Here is a 15,475-nt window from a genome sequence, read left to right on the forward strand (position 1 = left end):
TAAAATATACATTATCTATAATACGGTCACGTAGATTGATACCTGATTAAATACAAAACTGAAGTTGAATTATACCTATTAGCCACTATAGAGTTAAATGAAGACATTAGCTGGAAATTATTTATTCTAAATAATCTGTTCAAAATAAATGTGATTACAATGTTGAGTCTTCAGATACACTAATAATTTCCAATGATTTCATCATCAAGTTACTGTGATCTAGCTGTATACCTCAATCATGCACAGTAATCGTAGTTGGTGCCGTTTTCTATATTTCAATTCCAGCGAACAGGCATGACTGGGGATCACGAATTACATTTAATCAAAGATTGATAGTTTCTACGGGTTTTCTTCGGAAAACTCACACACAGACACAAACCACGTATCACCTAATAGTAAAAGTTCTCTTCAATAATACTAATAATAATATGCAAGATGTAGTTAACATAAAATGTACACGAAAACTACTCTCATGCAAAAAAAAAATATGTTATTAAATATTGTACACCCGTTCAAATTATGGCTTTACATGGACTATTTCGTTGATTTGTCTAGTGAATAACTACCAACTCATAATTTCGAACTTCATATTTAAGGAATTTGTACTTTCAGTTCATTCGACAGTCAAATATCAATGACAAAATGAGTTCTAAAAAAATCAACTTAACCCTAATATGCGACAAGTCAAAATGATATAATAGCCAGTTCTCTTGCTGAAACGAATATTGCATGGTCTTTCAAATTACGGTATTGAAATAACGAAATTAGAAAAATTGAAATCGCATATATTCTTTCTGTTTAATAATATGAGGATATTATAAATTCTCTACTAATCTTTCAGGATTTACCCTTTTACTTATACATGCTTTGTTTCCATTCTTTGAGCTGAAAAACCAAAGTTCCCACAAAATAATGCATTTGACAGCTAAGCTGGTTATGTTGACCATAATCCCTCTCCCTATCCGAAATACATTTGCATCTCAATATTGTTCACTGAAAGGTAGGCCCATTAATGAATACCCATGACGGTTTTTCTCCCCCCTTTCGAACACTAAACAAGGATTAAAAGTTAACGTACGAGTACGAAGGGTGCTCCGTTGACGTCACGCCACTCTTCTGGCAAGCTGATAGGAGATCTGTCTAATAAAAGGCGAATAAACTATAAGCTTCACAAACAAAGGAATGCTTGTTTTATCTTAGTCAATTTTGAAGAGTAAACTGTCACCAAAGACTTCATAGTTTACTTAAGGGACAATGGGTGTTGCACAGACAATTATTCTCATTATTCACATTAGAACGTCACAATATACTGTATAAGCCACATTATAAAGCATATGTACTAGACGTGATTTATTTTGTCACTCAGCCTGTTTAAGACAGAATTCATGGCTTTGTGTTTACACTTTCTTTCAAAACAAAAGACGCATTAACGAAATAGTAAAGATAGCTACAATTTGTTCCACGTTGATTCTAATATTTGTATAAAATCAAGGTATATCATAGAATTTCAGTCTCTGTTCTGTACGAATAGTTTAAAAGAAAACCAAATTACAAAATGAGGAGTTAAACTAGAGAAGAGGTCAGCTAATTCGTGAAATTACTGAAAGCAATTTCTTCACAAACAGTTGTGGCTCCAGAATTCTATAAGAGGAAAGTAACGTCACAGTGGCAGTAAAACTTCTAACGTTCTCTCATTTTGGAACCTAGTATTTTTTTATTTTATTTAATTTTTTTTTTTTTTTTTTTAGATCGAAGGCATTCTTTAAATTCTGATATGAAGTACAAACATTACAGAAAAATAACGAATTTGACATTGCATAATCATTTATCCAGTATATATCTTACGTACTGAATTATTGAACTTAATGTTGAGTACATTGCTCAATACAAAGAAAATGTAAAACAGTTGATATTGCCAACACTAGTCAACTTATTTGTTCAGTTAGAATTTTTTTAATGAATTGAAATTTACTTTAACTTACCACAGTCATTCAGTACAGACTAAAGAAGACGAATAATTAATCAAAGTGAATGATTGCGAAATAAAATTTCTGTGCTCTCTTACCGAGAATCGAAACTAAGACCACGTACACGATAGACACACGCACTAGACCAGTGTGAAGACATTAAATTCCTTAGTCGATTTGATTAAAAAAATCATTCGCTTACATACCCGTTAACATACATACTTATTAACGTGTAAATGGAAACGAATACAAAAACTAAGTAATGGTGAAAAGTTAATTAGCCATATTTCTAGTATACAGTATTTATAACATTTATTAAGTTGCAAAATAGGGACATGATAGTATTTTCAAAGTTCAAGTATACAAATGTCTGAAAAGAATAGGAAAGAAAAAAAAGAAAACATTCATACGTCATGTGTTATTAAATTTCGAAGTCTCTCACAGAAAACCTAGTGTGGAGCTCTGTCATTTCATCGTTTCTGAAACGAAAATGAAAAAAAAAAAAAAAAAAAACTTTCGTTCAACGCGCAACAATCAACACACAGCTCACAGGCTAGCACCTCCTCTCCTTGTTGCCAAAAGGACAGAAAACAAAAGATTTCGTAATCACGAAATGTATGTTATTATATTGTACGTAAGAGCAGGAGTTTGAAGGGCTGTTCTGAAAAAGTAGCGGATGCTAGAGAAAACCAAAGCAAAACACGTAAAAATAGAGTAATAACTAGCATTGGAACTTACGCTATCTTCCCACATCTCTTACGGACAGAAACAAGGGTTGCAGATTTCATATTAGAATAACTAAAACTTGAGTTGAGTCATTCCTCATTTATAAACAGAAATAAGTGTCCATAATTATTAGCTTTTAATTTCTTTTCTTCCAGTTAATTGGGAAGGCACGTGACCTTGTGATTACATTATACAGTCGCCCTTGTTTACTATGTGACCAAGTCTACCATCTGTCTTACTTTTATGGAGCGTTACACAATTAGGAAAAATATTTTGTGATTTGCATTTGATCCTTCTTTTAATAAAAACAAAAATTTACAATACAAATTTCCTGTTTTCGATATAGGACTATTCATTGTCCATAATTAAAAGTGACGGTAATCTTCTCATAAGAACCAACAAACATCGTCACAACGAAACCCATGACAGGGAGAATGATTATATATAATCATTCTCCAACTTAATACAAAGTTTTATTTTGTCAAATAACACTACGTCAGGTAATTACATATTTTAAATTTTCATGTAAAATGAAACATTAAAATACCACACTTTTTGTTTAATGTTATCAACTAAGGATGTTACAGTATTCCAAATATCCAAATTTCGGGGGCTCTACAATAGCAATATAGTAGCTGAGATGAACGAGGTGATGCATATATAAAGTAATTGACGGTCGAATACTATGACATTGATATGATGCATCTCGGAAAGATAGGAACAAAGTCACATGAAATGTAAAATTTATTTATTTTTTTTTGTACATCCTTTATTTCGAAAACGTGCTAAGATATGTATCACATCTAAAGAGTTAGATGGTTTTCTATTGACAGAATAATCATAATGCCATTTACACCAATTTAATATCTAAAACTGTTCCTGACATATGATGAATATAGGTAAAGTTTGCAACACTACATAAAATTATTGTATTTACAACCATCAAATACTATAGCTGAAATGTTATATGTTGATGCAAAAGAAAGCGACAATCATTTTGAACATTTTCAATAAATTTGTCATTTTAAGCAGTGTTGCAAAACTCTGTCAATGTTTATCATATCTCCGGAAGAATTTGAGTTCATGACATTTTGATTGTTTTGTCAGTTGGAAAGCATCTAACTCCTTGAATAACTAACTAACTAACTAACTAACTCTATGGCCTATGGAACCCGGAGGTTCAATGCCGCGTTCACAAAAGCTCTCCACTGACTTCTATTTTTAGCTAACTGCATCAAGTTTCTACTCTGTATTCCAATCTCTGCGAGATCCATCTTAATATTGTCCTCCCATCTGCGTCTAGGTCTTCCTAATGGTCGTTTTCCGATTGGTCTTCCAGTCAAGACTTTGAAAGCGTCTCTACTTTCTTCCATTCTAGCTACATGACCCGCCCATCTAAGCCTCCTAGACTTGACGACCCTAACAATGTTGGGTAAACCATATAAATTATGTAGTTCCTCGTTATGAAGTTTCCGCCATTCCCCATTCCCGTTCCTCTAACTACCGTTCTAACTCCTTGAATACGATATTTATCTTACAACGTTTTGAAATAGACTGTATAAAAAACAAATTTTCAATTTGTTATAACATTTTTTCCTATTTATCCAAAATGCATCATATTGTGGTCATAGTATCCAGTAATACGTTGTTTTATATATACACCTCTTCGTTCATCTCAGTAATTTTATTAATCTTGTAGAGAACTAAAAAAAATTAGATATTTGTGGTACTGTAACATGCTCAGTTAGCAACACTGAATAGAAAGAGTGGTATCCTAATATTTTGTTTTACATATAGATTAAAATATGTAATACTCTTACCTAGTATTGTTTGAAACATAAAACTTTATATTCAGGTGGCAACACTATTAATTGGTAATATTTTCCAGTATTGCAAACTTTTTATCCCTTTTGATATTTGCTTGGTACAAAATTTCAGCCACTTCTGTCAATTAGTTGAGAACTTACAAGGAGGGATCACTTTAAATGCTTCACTCTTATATATATATATATATGTTGTAAGGATTCCCACATCATAACAGAAGCACATGTCAATACAACACGTGTTATTGATTGTAAACAATGTAGCAGACAAGAAGCCGACACGGAAGACACCGAGGGAAGCCGAAAGAAGACGGACCTCACGAAAGAACCCAAAGAAGACAAATAAAAGCCCAACCACCGAGGGACCTGGCATCAGTCGACCAACAGATGAACTAACCAACACCTGCCCTGAGGTCGCATTGGACTAGGGGTATACCTATCCTTACTCGAGGTGGCATTGGACTAGGAATCCTTACTACAATCAAGCCTCGCGAAGCTGCCTTGGGCTGAGAGGGCTATCCTTCAAGACTCACCAGAACCAGCAGGTGCCTTGGAGACTGCCTTGAGAGAAGGAGCACCGTGCAAAACACCTATTTCCTCTCATCTGGTCAATAACAAGATAGACACTATTTTACTTTTTGTAATCAAAGGCATTTGTATTTAACAATTTTTATAATAAATTGGTGAAGGGGAAAAGACTAGCCCGGACCGTCGTTTAGTCTTTACCTATAAAATCATTACAATATATATATATATATATATATATATATATATATATATATATATATATATATACTCATATGCTCTTATAAAGAGTTCATTCATTCATGTTTATAAAAATCACACTACCATTTGATTACTTTATTTTTAAAACAACACAATGCTACTTAAAGGAGCAGTTCGAGTTAAAAACAAGTTTGGTGCAATAGGAAGAGAAAGAAAAAATAAGAGACCCGTATTTTTTTATATCTTGATAGGCCGTCTCGTTCAGCTTCTACAGGCATTTGTTTTTGATGAATCGTAAATGGTGACGTCATGGGTGGGATACGCGAGAAACTCAATGTGAGTCAGCAACCACTCCCTTGTACGCAGCTGATAAACCTTTAATAGTGCATTGGATTTAATAGATTGTGTTTTGGATTTGTTAGCAGTCTTGCTCTGTGTTGAATTCCTGAGGGAAGTATTTGTTAGTTGTTTTTCCTATAGCATTAGTATAAAAAAGAGTAGAGAGAGAGCAGTAATTACGTTTGTTGTGCGAAACAGTGTTTCTTCCAGACATGTTTTTAGAGTGGCACTGTCTCCCGGGGCTCTGAGAGATTCCCCCGGAGGAGACCAAAATAATACGTCTATAATGTAATAAATATAATAGTACTGTGTAAAAATAAAGTGCCTCTCCGAATACCAAGTGTTCCCCCCCCCCCGGGGATTTTTTTAAAGAAAGAAACACTAGTGTGAAGTAGAAAACACGTGTTAGTACAGCGTGTGCTATGTCTGTGAAGTAGAAATGCCTAACACCTGCTGTATTTTCGGTTGTAATTCTTGTGCAATTGCAGCTGAGGACGTAAAGTATCTTTTCTTACGTTTCTAAGTCGTGAGAAATCACCAGATCGATATAAATTATGGCCCAAGAAAATCAATGGGGAAAAAATGTACCAAATAAAATCACTCGTGTTCTAAACATCTTGAAGAGCCTGCCTTCGAGAGGTCAAGCTTACTGAAAGAAAAGTTAATGCAAGTGGCGGATCTAGGCTGGGGCCAGGGGCCTAGGTCCCCCAGTTTTTGAGTGACAAATTTGATTTAAGCTATTATTTAGATATTTTTTTTTTAGTTTTTAGTAAACATGATATACATATCATAGTCTGGATTCTGACTCCCCCCCCCGTGAGTTTTTACCGTCTAGATCCACTTCTGGCTAATGCCAGAAGAATTATTTACACGCAGACTGAGAAAGAATGCTGTTTCGAAGTATATTATTGAAAGGTATAAAATCCGAGCCATTGAACATGCAGCGATATATGTCCAGTTACCAACGTACAAATATCGTACAAGACGCAATTGATGGTTGTAGTCAAGACGAGGCATTAGAGGGTAATAGAGACGATGTCACTCATGATTCTGAAGATACTGCTTTAGAAATAAGCTATACAATGTGAATTAGGGAGTTAAATATACCGGCTTGTAGAAGGAATCAGTGACGATGACTGTTCCTCAAGACATTGATCCATCGTTTAATTTCTTTGTATCATGTGACAATGATGATGAAACGGGTGATGAGAGTTGTTCCGCGGACAGCTATGAGAATAAAAGAAATTTAACCGGTGAAGTGTTTTTCGTATTCTGGCAAACTTTACAGATGTTATTTCATTTTTGTCTCATATGTTACGCTCCTGCACATACCTTGAAGCACAAAATTATAGGATCAGCGTTAAAAATTGCAACAAAACGTGAAAATGAACATACTTATGTTTGGGAATCGGAAGAATGATTAAAGAAAAGGTACTTAGGTGTTGCAGCAATCTCGTCCGCCATCTATTTACATATTGGTTTCGATTTTTTTTTTTTTTTTGAAACGCTGAACTCATGCTTTATAAGATACGTTTTATAATATTATAAAAATGTTTGTACAGCCCACCATCAGATATCATTATCTACATGCAGATGATATTTGTAAGTCTTCGCAATCAGTTCTGGAAAAGGAAACCGCACTTAGAACGTGCCACCGCACCTCTCACAAACGAAATGCTTGGCACTGTGTAGTATGTAAGCCTGCTCTCGCTCTTTGCCCACCTATGACGTCATCAGAAAATCTTTCTTCCTCTGTTACTCGCTAACGACTAAACGTATCGCGATCAAACAAACACCACTCCTTTTAGAATTTTTAACTCTACAAATGGAAATAAATTGTAAAAAATGCATTTCTAAGTCGAACTGCTCCTTTAATTGCAGGTGAAATATTATAGAAAGTTTAACTTGTTTCATTTATCAATGTTAATTCCAAAAATAATTGTTGTTTAATAGCCACGTAAATTACTTATCAAATTTATATAAGAAACTAAATTACGTTGAGATTTAATAGGATGCTACATAAATGCTTTACATACAATATTTTATAGAAATTATATTAAACTAAAATATTAACTATTTCTGTCTTGGTTTGAAATTCAACTACGTTATTGTACCCAGCATGGAGTTAATGGAAAACAAGTATTTCAATGTGTTTCTATTTTTATCGTTTATATTCAGTTTCAGAATGGAATAATAAATATCATAAATATTAATGATATGAGTTAATAGCAATTATGTTCGTAAAGTAGCGTGTTCAAGTAACAAGCGACAAAAAAAGTCGGTGTAGAAATCTAGGCCAGTATCGTTGTCTGTTACATAGCTTTGGGTAAAATTCCTTGCGTCACATGATAATCGTCACAAGGGAATATTGTCCCTCCCTTGTCGCCGCCGTTACGTACATTTAAATTCAGAGATAAAAGACGAATAGGGTACAGAAACAAACCAGAAACATTTCCTGCAAATTATACCTTAGTTACTTGGGAGCAAAAACCACATGGAAGCAACCAACCGTCCGAATCAACCATTTTGATAAGAGCAAATGGAAGCTCATCCATGAGCTCAAAGAGATAACAATGCTACTGAATTCTCTGTGTAACAATCAGGCAGGAGGTTTCGGTTCATTTTCGAAAATGTCCCTCAAGCCTCTCTTTCTCTCTCTCTCTCTCTATCTTTCTTTGTTGGTCTTCCATATTACTTCCTGTCTTTCTGCTCTGTTTCTCTCTCTCTTCGCATGAAGGTTCATTAACAGAAAGCAAAAGTATTTGACTCTCTAACCTCTATTTTGATGACGTACAGCACCAAATAAACATCATATGACACCATGAATTAAAATTAAATGTAGTTTGAATATTTTTTCCTGACATAACTCATGAATCAAAATTGTGTGCACTTCTATTAAAATGTAATATTCAGTTTGTTTCCTCTTAAATACTCCAACAAACCAATGATCTCTAAACTTCTGCTTGACAGTCATTAAATATTCAGAGTTCTCAGAGAAACCGATAAACCAATGTTAGATCGTTTAAGAATTGGCAGTAAGGTAATGTTATAGGACGTTCACGTTTTCCAGGGATAGTCCTTCTCTTCCATGTTTCGTCCTGAAAAAAAAATCCTGCCTCCGTGATACTCTCGAATTTAATAACATGTCCCTGTAATTATTCGGTTTTCTGTCATAAACTCAAATCACATAGTTTTAATCAATTTTACTTCCTATAGGCCTATATTTGTACATGTACATTTTCACTACAAATACTGGCAGTTGAAAATATTACTATTAATGATAGTTTTATCCTATTTTAGTTGAAGTGCAGTGACAAAGTGGTAGAAGCTGCAAGAAGATCGTGGTGGACAACATTGTGTGCAAGGGGTTTTCACAAGGTTCTATCGTTTCCTCTCATAATACCTTACACTAATTCTTTAATAATAATCAATCATTTCTATGAATCATTCGTCTCTTGTAACCTGAAAAATTATCCTGAGACGTTAAGTTAGTTTTTTTTTTTTATTTCAGGCACAAAATTTTACTTATTGTTATCGTCGAGAACATGTTGGAGAGTTGATACTAGGAACTTTCGTGAATATTGTGCCTATAGGAAGTTTCTCTATATGCGATTAATTTACTGTTTGGGGACAGAGTGGCTCAGTGGTAAGGCGCTTATCTCTGGTGTGTGGGGTCCCTGGTTCGATCCCCCGCCAAGTAATTTTGTGGAGGACAACATCGTGCTCCTGGGTTTTCCCGGGGTACATCCTTATCCTCCATCATTATCATTTCATCAATTCTTCCACCATCATTCACTTGCCTTAATCTTCCGCCTCTCTCAGCCAAGCAGGCATAATCGTGGGACGTTAAACTTAAATATTTTATTTCATTAATTTTTAATTTTACTGGTATAACCTTATTCTTCACTTCGCATTTTCTATGTATTTTCCAAACGTTCAATCAGAATTTTCCTGCCCGATTTAACGGCGACCACTAATGGAGCAATTGGAAAATGAAATGAAATATTTGAGTTTTACGTCCCACGGGTATGCCGGTTAGGCTAAAGGAGACGGTGATGATGAGTAATGAATGAAATGGTGGAATGAAGAAAGTTGAAGGAAACGGGAGAACCCCGAGAAAACTCACGCACGTGGTGTTTGTCCACCACAAAGTTCACTTGGCGGGGCTGGGATCGAACCCGGGACCAGAGGTGAACGCTCTACCACTGAGCCATCGCGGCCTCTAATGGAGCAATTGGATATAATGCGTGAAATAAAATACAGTATTTCAAGAACAGATAGGGAACTAAAGTTAACTAAACTAACCAAAACTCAGAAATGTAAAATTTTGATTAGATGTTCCTAGGTTGCACAAATAAGGTAAACATAAAACCATTTTTTCTCTATTTTTTATGTTGGAGCGATGATTAAATGCTCCACTTCATTGGTTGCAGACTAACAATCTTAAGATAAAGTCACCAGATTTTATCTACAGAATTGTGGGACATTTCCATCATGTGACCCTAACTTTATAATTACCTTTCTAAATCAACATGTTTGTTAAAGTAGTTAACTAACCTTGACAGAACATATGCATTAAACTTATACACAAAAGAAAACGATTTGAATGAAGCCATTAATGTACCTTGTTTTATTATTATTATTATTATTATTATTATTATTATTATTATTATTATTATTATTATTATTATTATTATTATTATTATTCATCTATGTATATGTCTGTCATTAGCTTTTCGAATAGAGGGAGTCACCAAGAGATACCAAATTTTATAACAGTTAGATCTTAACAGATCTAAGCGCGTACAAAGGTTTTTTTTTTTCGATTTGCAGATCGGGGATTTGGAAGGATTTACTGGGACTGAGAATGTATGCACGTTTCTGAGGGCTTGTTGAAGTACCTTGTCATATTACATAGACTCGATTGGTTATGCAGGCATATGTAACAGCAAAGGATAAATACACTGGCAATGAACTTCTCTCTTTTTTCTCAGGTTCCGAATTAAGACCTGGCAACAACGTGTACTTACAGCTCGTAATAACCTTGGTAATAATAATAAGATAATGTTAATGTGTGCGTATGTGTGTGTGTCTGTGTGTGTGTGTGTGTGCATGTGTGTGCCATCAGATTTTCTCATAGAAAGGTATCCCCGAGAGTAGTGATGAGCGCAAGAGTCTTGGTCTTGCAGTTTTTGCAAGAGTCTTACATGCAAGACCAAGACCATACCTGCAAGACCAAGATTAAGACCAAGACTCTTGCCCAAGATTCTTGCACAAGTACTGGTACTACTTGATTCTTTTATAGAATGTAAAAAAAGAAAGGGAAAAAATCATTACATCTTTCATTTGAATTTCTTGGCTTCAGTAAAAATGTCGCTGAAGTGAATGTATTCCCAGTAGTTTATGCAATCCGTGTGAGGCTATCTACCCCTATAACATGTAGCTACATTGTGACGTTTTCTGAATCGATTATTCGCGTTTGCTGTAGTTATTACTAATTTTCAGGCCACACAGGTGTCATCTTGCGCCATGTGAGCTTTTTTGGTGGACAGGCAACGTATGCGTGGATTTTCTGGGGTTTTCCGTTCCCTCATACTTTCTTCGTTCCATCATTTCAGTCATTTCTAATCATCACCGTCTCCCTTAGCCTTGGTGCGTTAAACTAGATATTTCACTTCATTTTAAAAAATGGTGGTGTTCTTCTTCCAAAAGTAATGAGAAATGTAGTACTGAACATCGGTAATTCCGTACACCATAGGTGACAACTACATGGGTATATCCTTGGCTCCGAGACTCAAGCATCCGTTGGAAACTTTTCATGTCTGCTAAATAAAATTAATATCGAAATAACATTTTTATAACATTGACAAAATCCTAGTGAATGTGACCGCAAGTTTTGAATAATTGTTTACAATAACTTTTAGCGTCCTTAGGTACACGGTAATCGAGGATTAAGCAATATAATATTATACAACAATAAATAACCCATTTTCACAAGTGAGAGTGATTTTGTACAGTTATTTCAAATAACTTGAAGTTTGATATTGTTATTTTGTATTTCTAATATAGGTCAAAACTATTGATATAAATTGAGTTTATACAAAAAACAGACAATTGAGTCGTTTTCAGTTTTCACTTAAATTATCTATTATATAAAAGAGAACGCACAAATCCTTTGTTCCCTCATCACGCTAATACGGCTGAACCAATTTCTTTTATTTTTGGGGGGTTATTAGGATTTGGACCCTAGATGGTTTTTATCATATCACTTTAATTTTTAATTACCAGTGTCTTGAGATAATTGACCATTCAAGTGTCCATAACGTACAAATCCTTTGTTAGTTCATCATAGGTAAAAATAAACGTATTTATATGCAACCCGCATGACCGTGTCACTCGGCGGGTTAACATAAATGACAGGCGATATAATGTTAACATTTACTGCAATCTACTATGGTTTTTATCATATCACTTGAAAGCGAAAACTTCCGGGATGACCGCAGCGAAGCGGGGCGGGTTAACATAAATGACAGGCGATATAATGTTAACATTTACTGCAATCTTCTATGGTTTTTATCATATCACTTGAAAGCGAAAAAGTAAAAATTATCTAAGTAACAAAGTTTATTGCGTTCCGGGGTGACCGCAGCGAAGCGGGGTGAACGCTGCTAGTTCTTAAATATTAAAAAATTTGATTATAATTATTATTATTTTAATTTTTCTCTCTTTTTTAGCCAATATTGCCAAAGATATCATCATCATATCTATTCTGCCATTATTGGTAGATCACTTGCTGCAACTGAGAAGCTCCTCAGCTAGTCTCTTCGTCTCGACGCATGCGCGCCGACTACGTGTGTGCTCCGGGGCTCTGCCACCCACAAGATTTTTAGTTGGGACCCGGGTTTGTACCTGTTTCTCTTGCGTTTAAGTCAGCTGTCTTACCGACCGAGCTAGGGTAGCTCCAACTTATCCTTATAGTACCGGTATATTTTACTTTATCCAGCACATCACTTCAAAAAAGTGTTCATAAAAGATTTTAAGTAAAATTAAATCAATCAAATATCGAAACTTCCCTGAAAACATAGGCTAACACGTCCCGCCATTGATATGCACCCCCATAAATTTTGGAAAGTCAGCGTCGTTGTCTTGAATTAGCAATTTCCTGTTTTAATAGCTTTCTTCAACAACAATCTCCTTCGCTCGCTCCTTCTCTTTCCTTCCACCATACCCTCTAGCACGTCCCTCATAGTGCAGTTCCTTCTCAGCCAATATCCCAACCAGGTCCTCTGCCTCCTCTTAACAATATCTAAAATTATTCTTTTTCCCGTATTGATACTATTTCTAACACCTCTTTCGTTTTCTATTCAACCCAGCTGATTCTCTCCTTTTTCTCCTTTTTCTGTTTGAGAGTTTGCAATTCTTTTCATCGCTTCTGTCCCATATTTGAGAGTTTGCAATTCTTTTCATCGCTTTTGTCCCATGTTTGAGAGTTTGCAATTCTTTTCATCGCTTTTGCCCCATGTTTCTGCTCCATAGAGTGCATATTGGAATCAGTAAAACAAAATCTCAACATTTAATTGGAAGTGTGGTCAGTTAAAGTATTAGCTAATCGTGGTTGAAAAGAAAATAAATTTGGCGCCTTTAGAGTGTACGAAAAAAATTCCAGTTTATGGTATTTCAATAATCTGTGCCGTCTTGATGTTCTTTCATGCGTCTCAGAGGTAGCCTCCCCAGTTTGGGAACCAGTGTAGTATTCGATCTGTTAAAAATATAAAAAGATTACGAAACGTTGTGTGAAAGTAGTGAAGCGTGGGCACCTATTAAAAAAATAAAGGTCATCGCCTATGTTGTACACGATCATCATACTTACACGAAGATAAACTACAGTGGTGTATTTAAGGGGGACTTCCGGGCTTAAGCCCCCGAAATTTTATTTACTATTTTAAACTAAATGAAATATCTTGCAGAATTTTCACATTTCCAGGAATAAAAGTTAGCGAAGTCCGCCCACCCCCGCCCGAAACAAAATTGTAAATACGTCACTGGTAATCTATATTACACTTAGAAACATAATTGTATTTTCGTTACCATTGTCGCATTGTATAATTTATTATCCTTTATATCCAGAGTAGAATTTAGCTATGAAAAGCATAAGATTTCTTAAAAGCAAGACTTGCATGACTCTTGCAAGCAAGACCAACACCAAGACCAAGACTGGGTGTCCAAGACCAAGACCAAGGGTTCCAGTGCAAGACCAAGACCAAGACCAAGACCACCCGAGTCTTGGTCTTCTTCTGGCATTTGTTCATCACTATCCGAGATTCACCAATCTAATTTGCGGAAAGCTCTTCCCAAAGTGTAATCGCATTCAAAAATGTTTTCTTTTCTATTTTTGAATCGAGGGTGTATTGGCGGATGGTTCAAATTTTCTGGATGTTTGTGAATGTTTCTAAAAACGCCTTGCCTCTGTGCATCCAACAATACGTATTTGTTATGCAGGATTACATAACAGTATAAGATAAAGGCGTCGCTCTTTGTTATTTATTTATTTCACTTATTTCTCTATTTTCATATATTTTGCATAAATCCTTTCCTCCCCGTGTGAAGAACTATCATTTCAGCCAGTGTGTAATAAGTAGAGCCCGGATTTCCATGCACAAACAAATCCCGAGATATGCATGAAAAATATCAAAAATATGTTCTAAAATATGCATTAAAAATTTAACATATGCACTGAAATATACGCTAAGAAAATAAAATTTCAATTTCTAACAAAAATATTAATAGCCTCTGTTGCAATCGAAAGTGAATTTAAATAGAATTGTGAACAACAAACTCAACGGTTTATTTAAAAATCAAATTTTAATCTACATCTGCGTATATCAAGTGATTCAGTTCACTTTAAGATAACTTACTTTCTTAGATATATTCTGAAATATACTAGTATGCAGCAATAAAATTCGGAAATTTGCAGTATCCTGCAAAGTTAACGAAATATGCATGCACATCGAAATTCACTCAAAATATGCACTTAATTACGCTATCAGATGCGTCTAAAACAAATTATTAAAGGTCCATCGGAAAGAAAAAAAAATACTTTCCTTACGTTTCCGCATGTTACTATGGAACAATTTACATATAAATCCGGGCTGTTGTTATGAAGCTATAAGCTTGAAAACAACAACAAAAGGATTGATTTTTTAAAACACGGACAAATTCAAAACTCACATTCAGAGGTTGCTTTATATGTTACTTGTGTGAATGAATGAATATATATTGAAATCAATCTTAATCAGGTTCTATCCTACTGAAAAAAATATTTTCCAAAATCTGATATTTCTGGAAACAAAAGTAGATTCAAATGTCAGTATTTTTCAATTGCTGAAAAATTGAGCCCCTGAACTTATTACCGGTACTTTGTGATATTTCTTGCAATAAAACTTATCAGACTACACCTAAATATCTTCATTAGGGATGTTATGTTTACATTGTTGGTGTCGGCACTGTTAACATGGGGGTTGCGAGAAACACTGACATACAGAAACAAGAATCATAAAAAGTTGAAAATTTAGAAGCCAATATTTTATTATATTTTATTTATATAATTGAAAAAGTATCTTAATAACTTTTTCTCTACTTTGCAATAATTAGATAAAGAAGAAGTATTTTTCAAAGTCATTGATACACTTTCACCCATGAAAACATTTAAAAACGAATAAAAAAGAATTTGACACTGAAATGAACTTGAAACGTGTAAGAATTCGCGTCCATTAAAAAAATTATAACTTCCCGTAAGGATAGTATGGATACTTTTTTGGGGAAGTAGTCTTATAAAAGTAACGAAATCATTACATATGTATACTGCAGCATGTTGTATAAATTGAGACGTTTCTT

Source organism: Thermobia domestica, chromosome 12, assembly GCF_964235325.1.
Source record: "Thermobia domestica chromosome 12, izTheDome1.hap1.1, whole genome shotgun sequence".
Classification (NCBI taxonomy): domain Eukaryota; kingdom Metazoa; phylum Arthropoda; class Insecta; order Zygentoma; family Lepismatidae; genus Thermobia; species Thermobia domestica.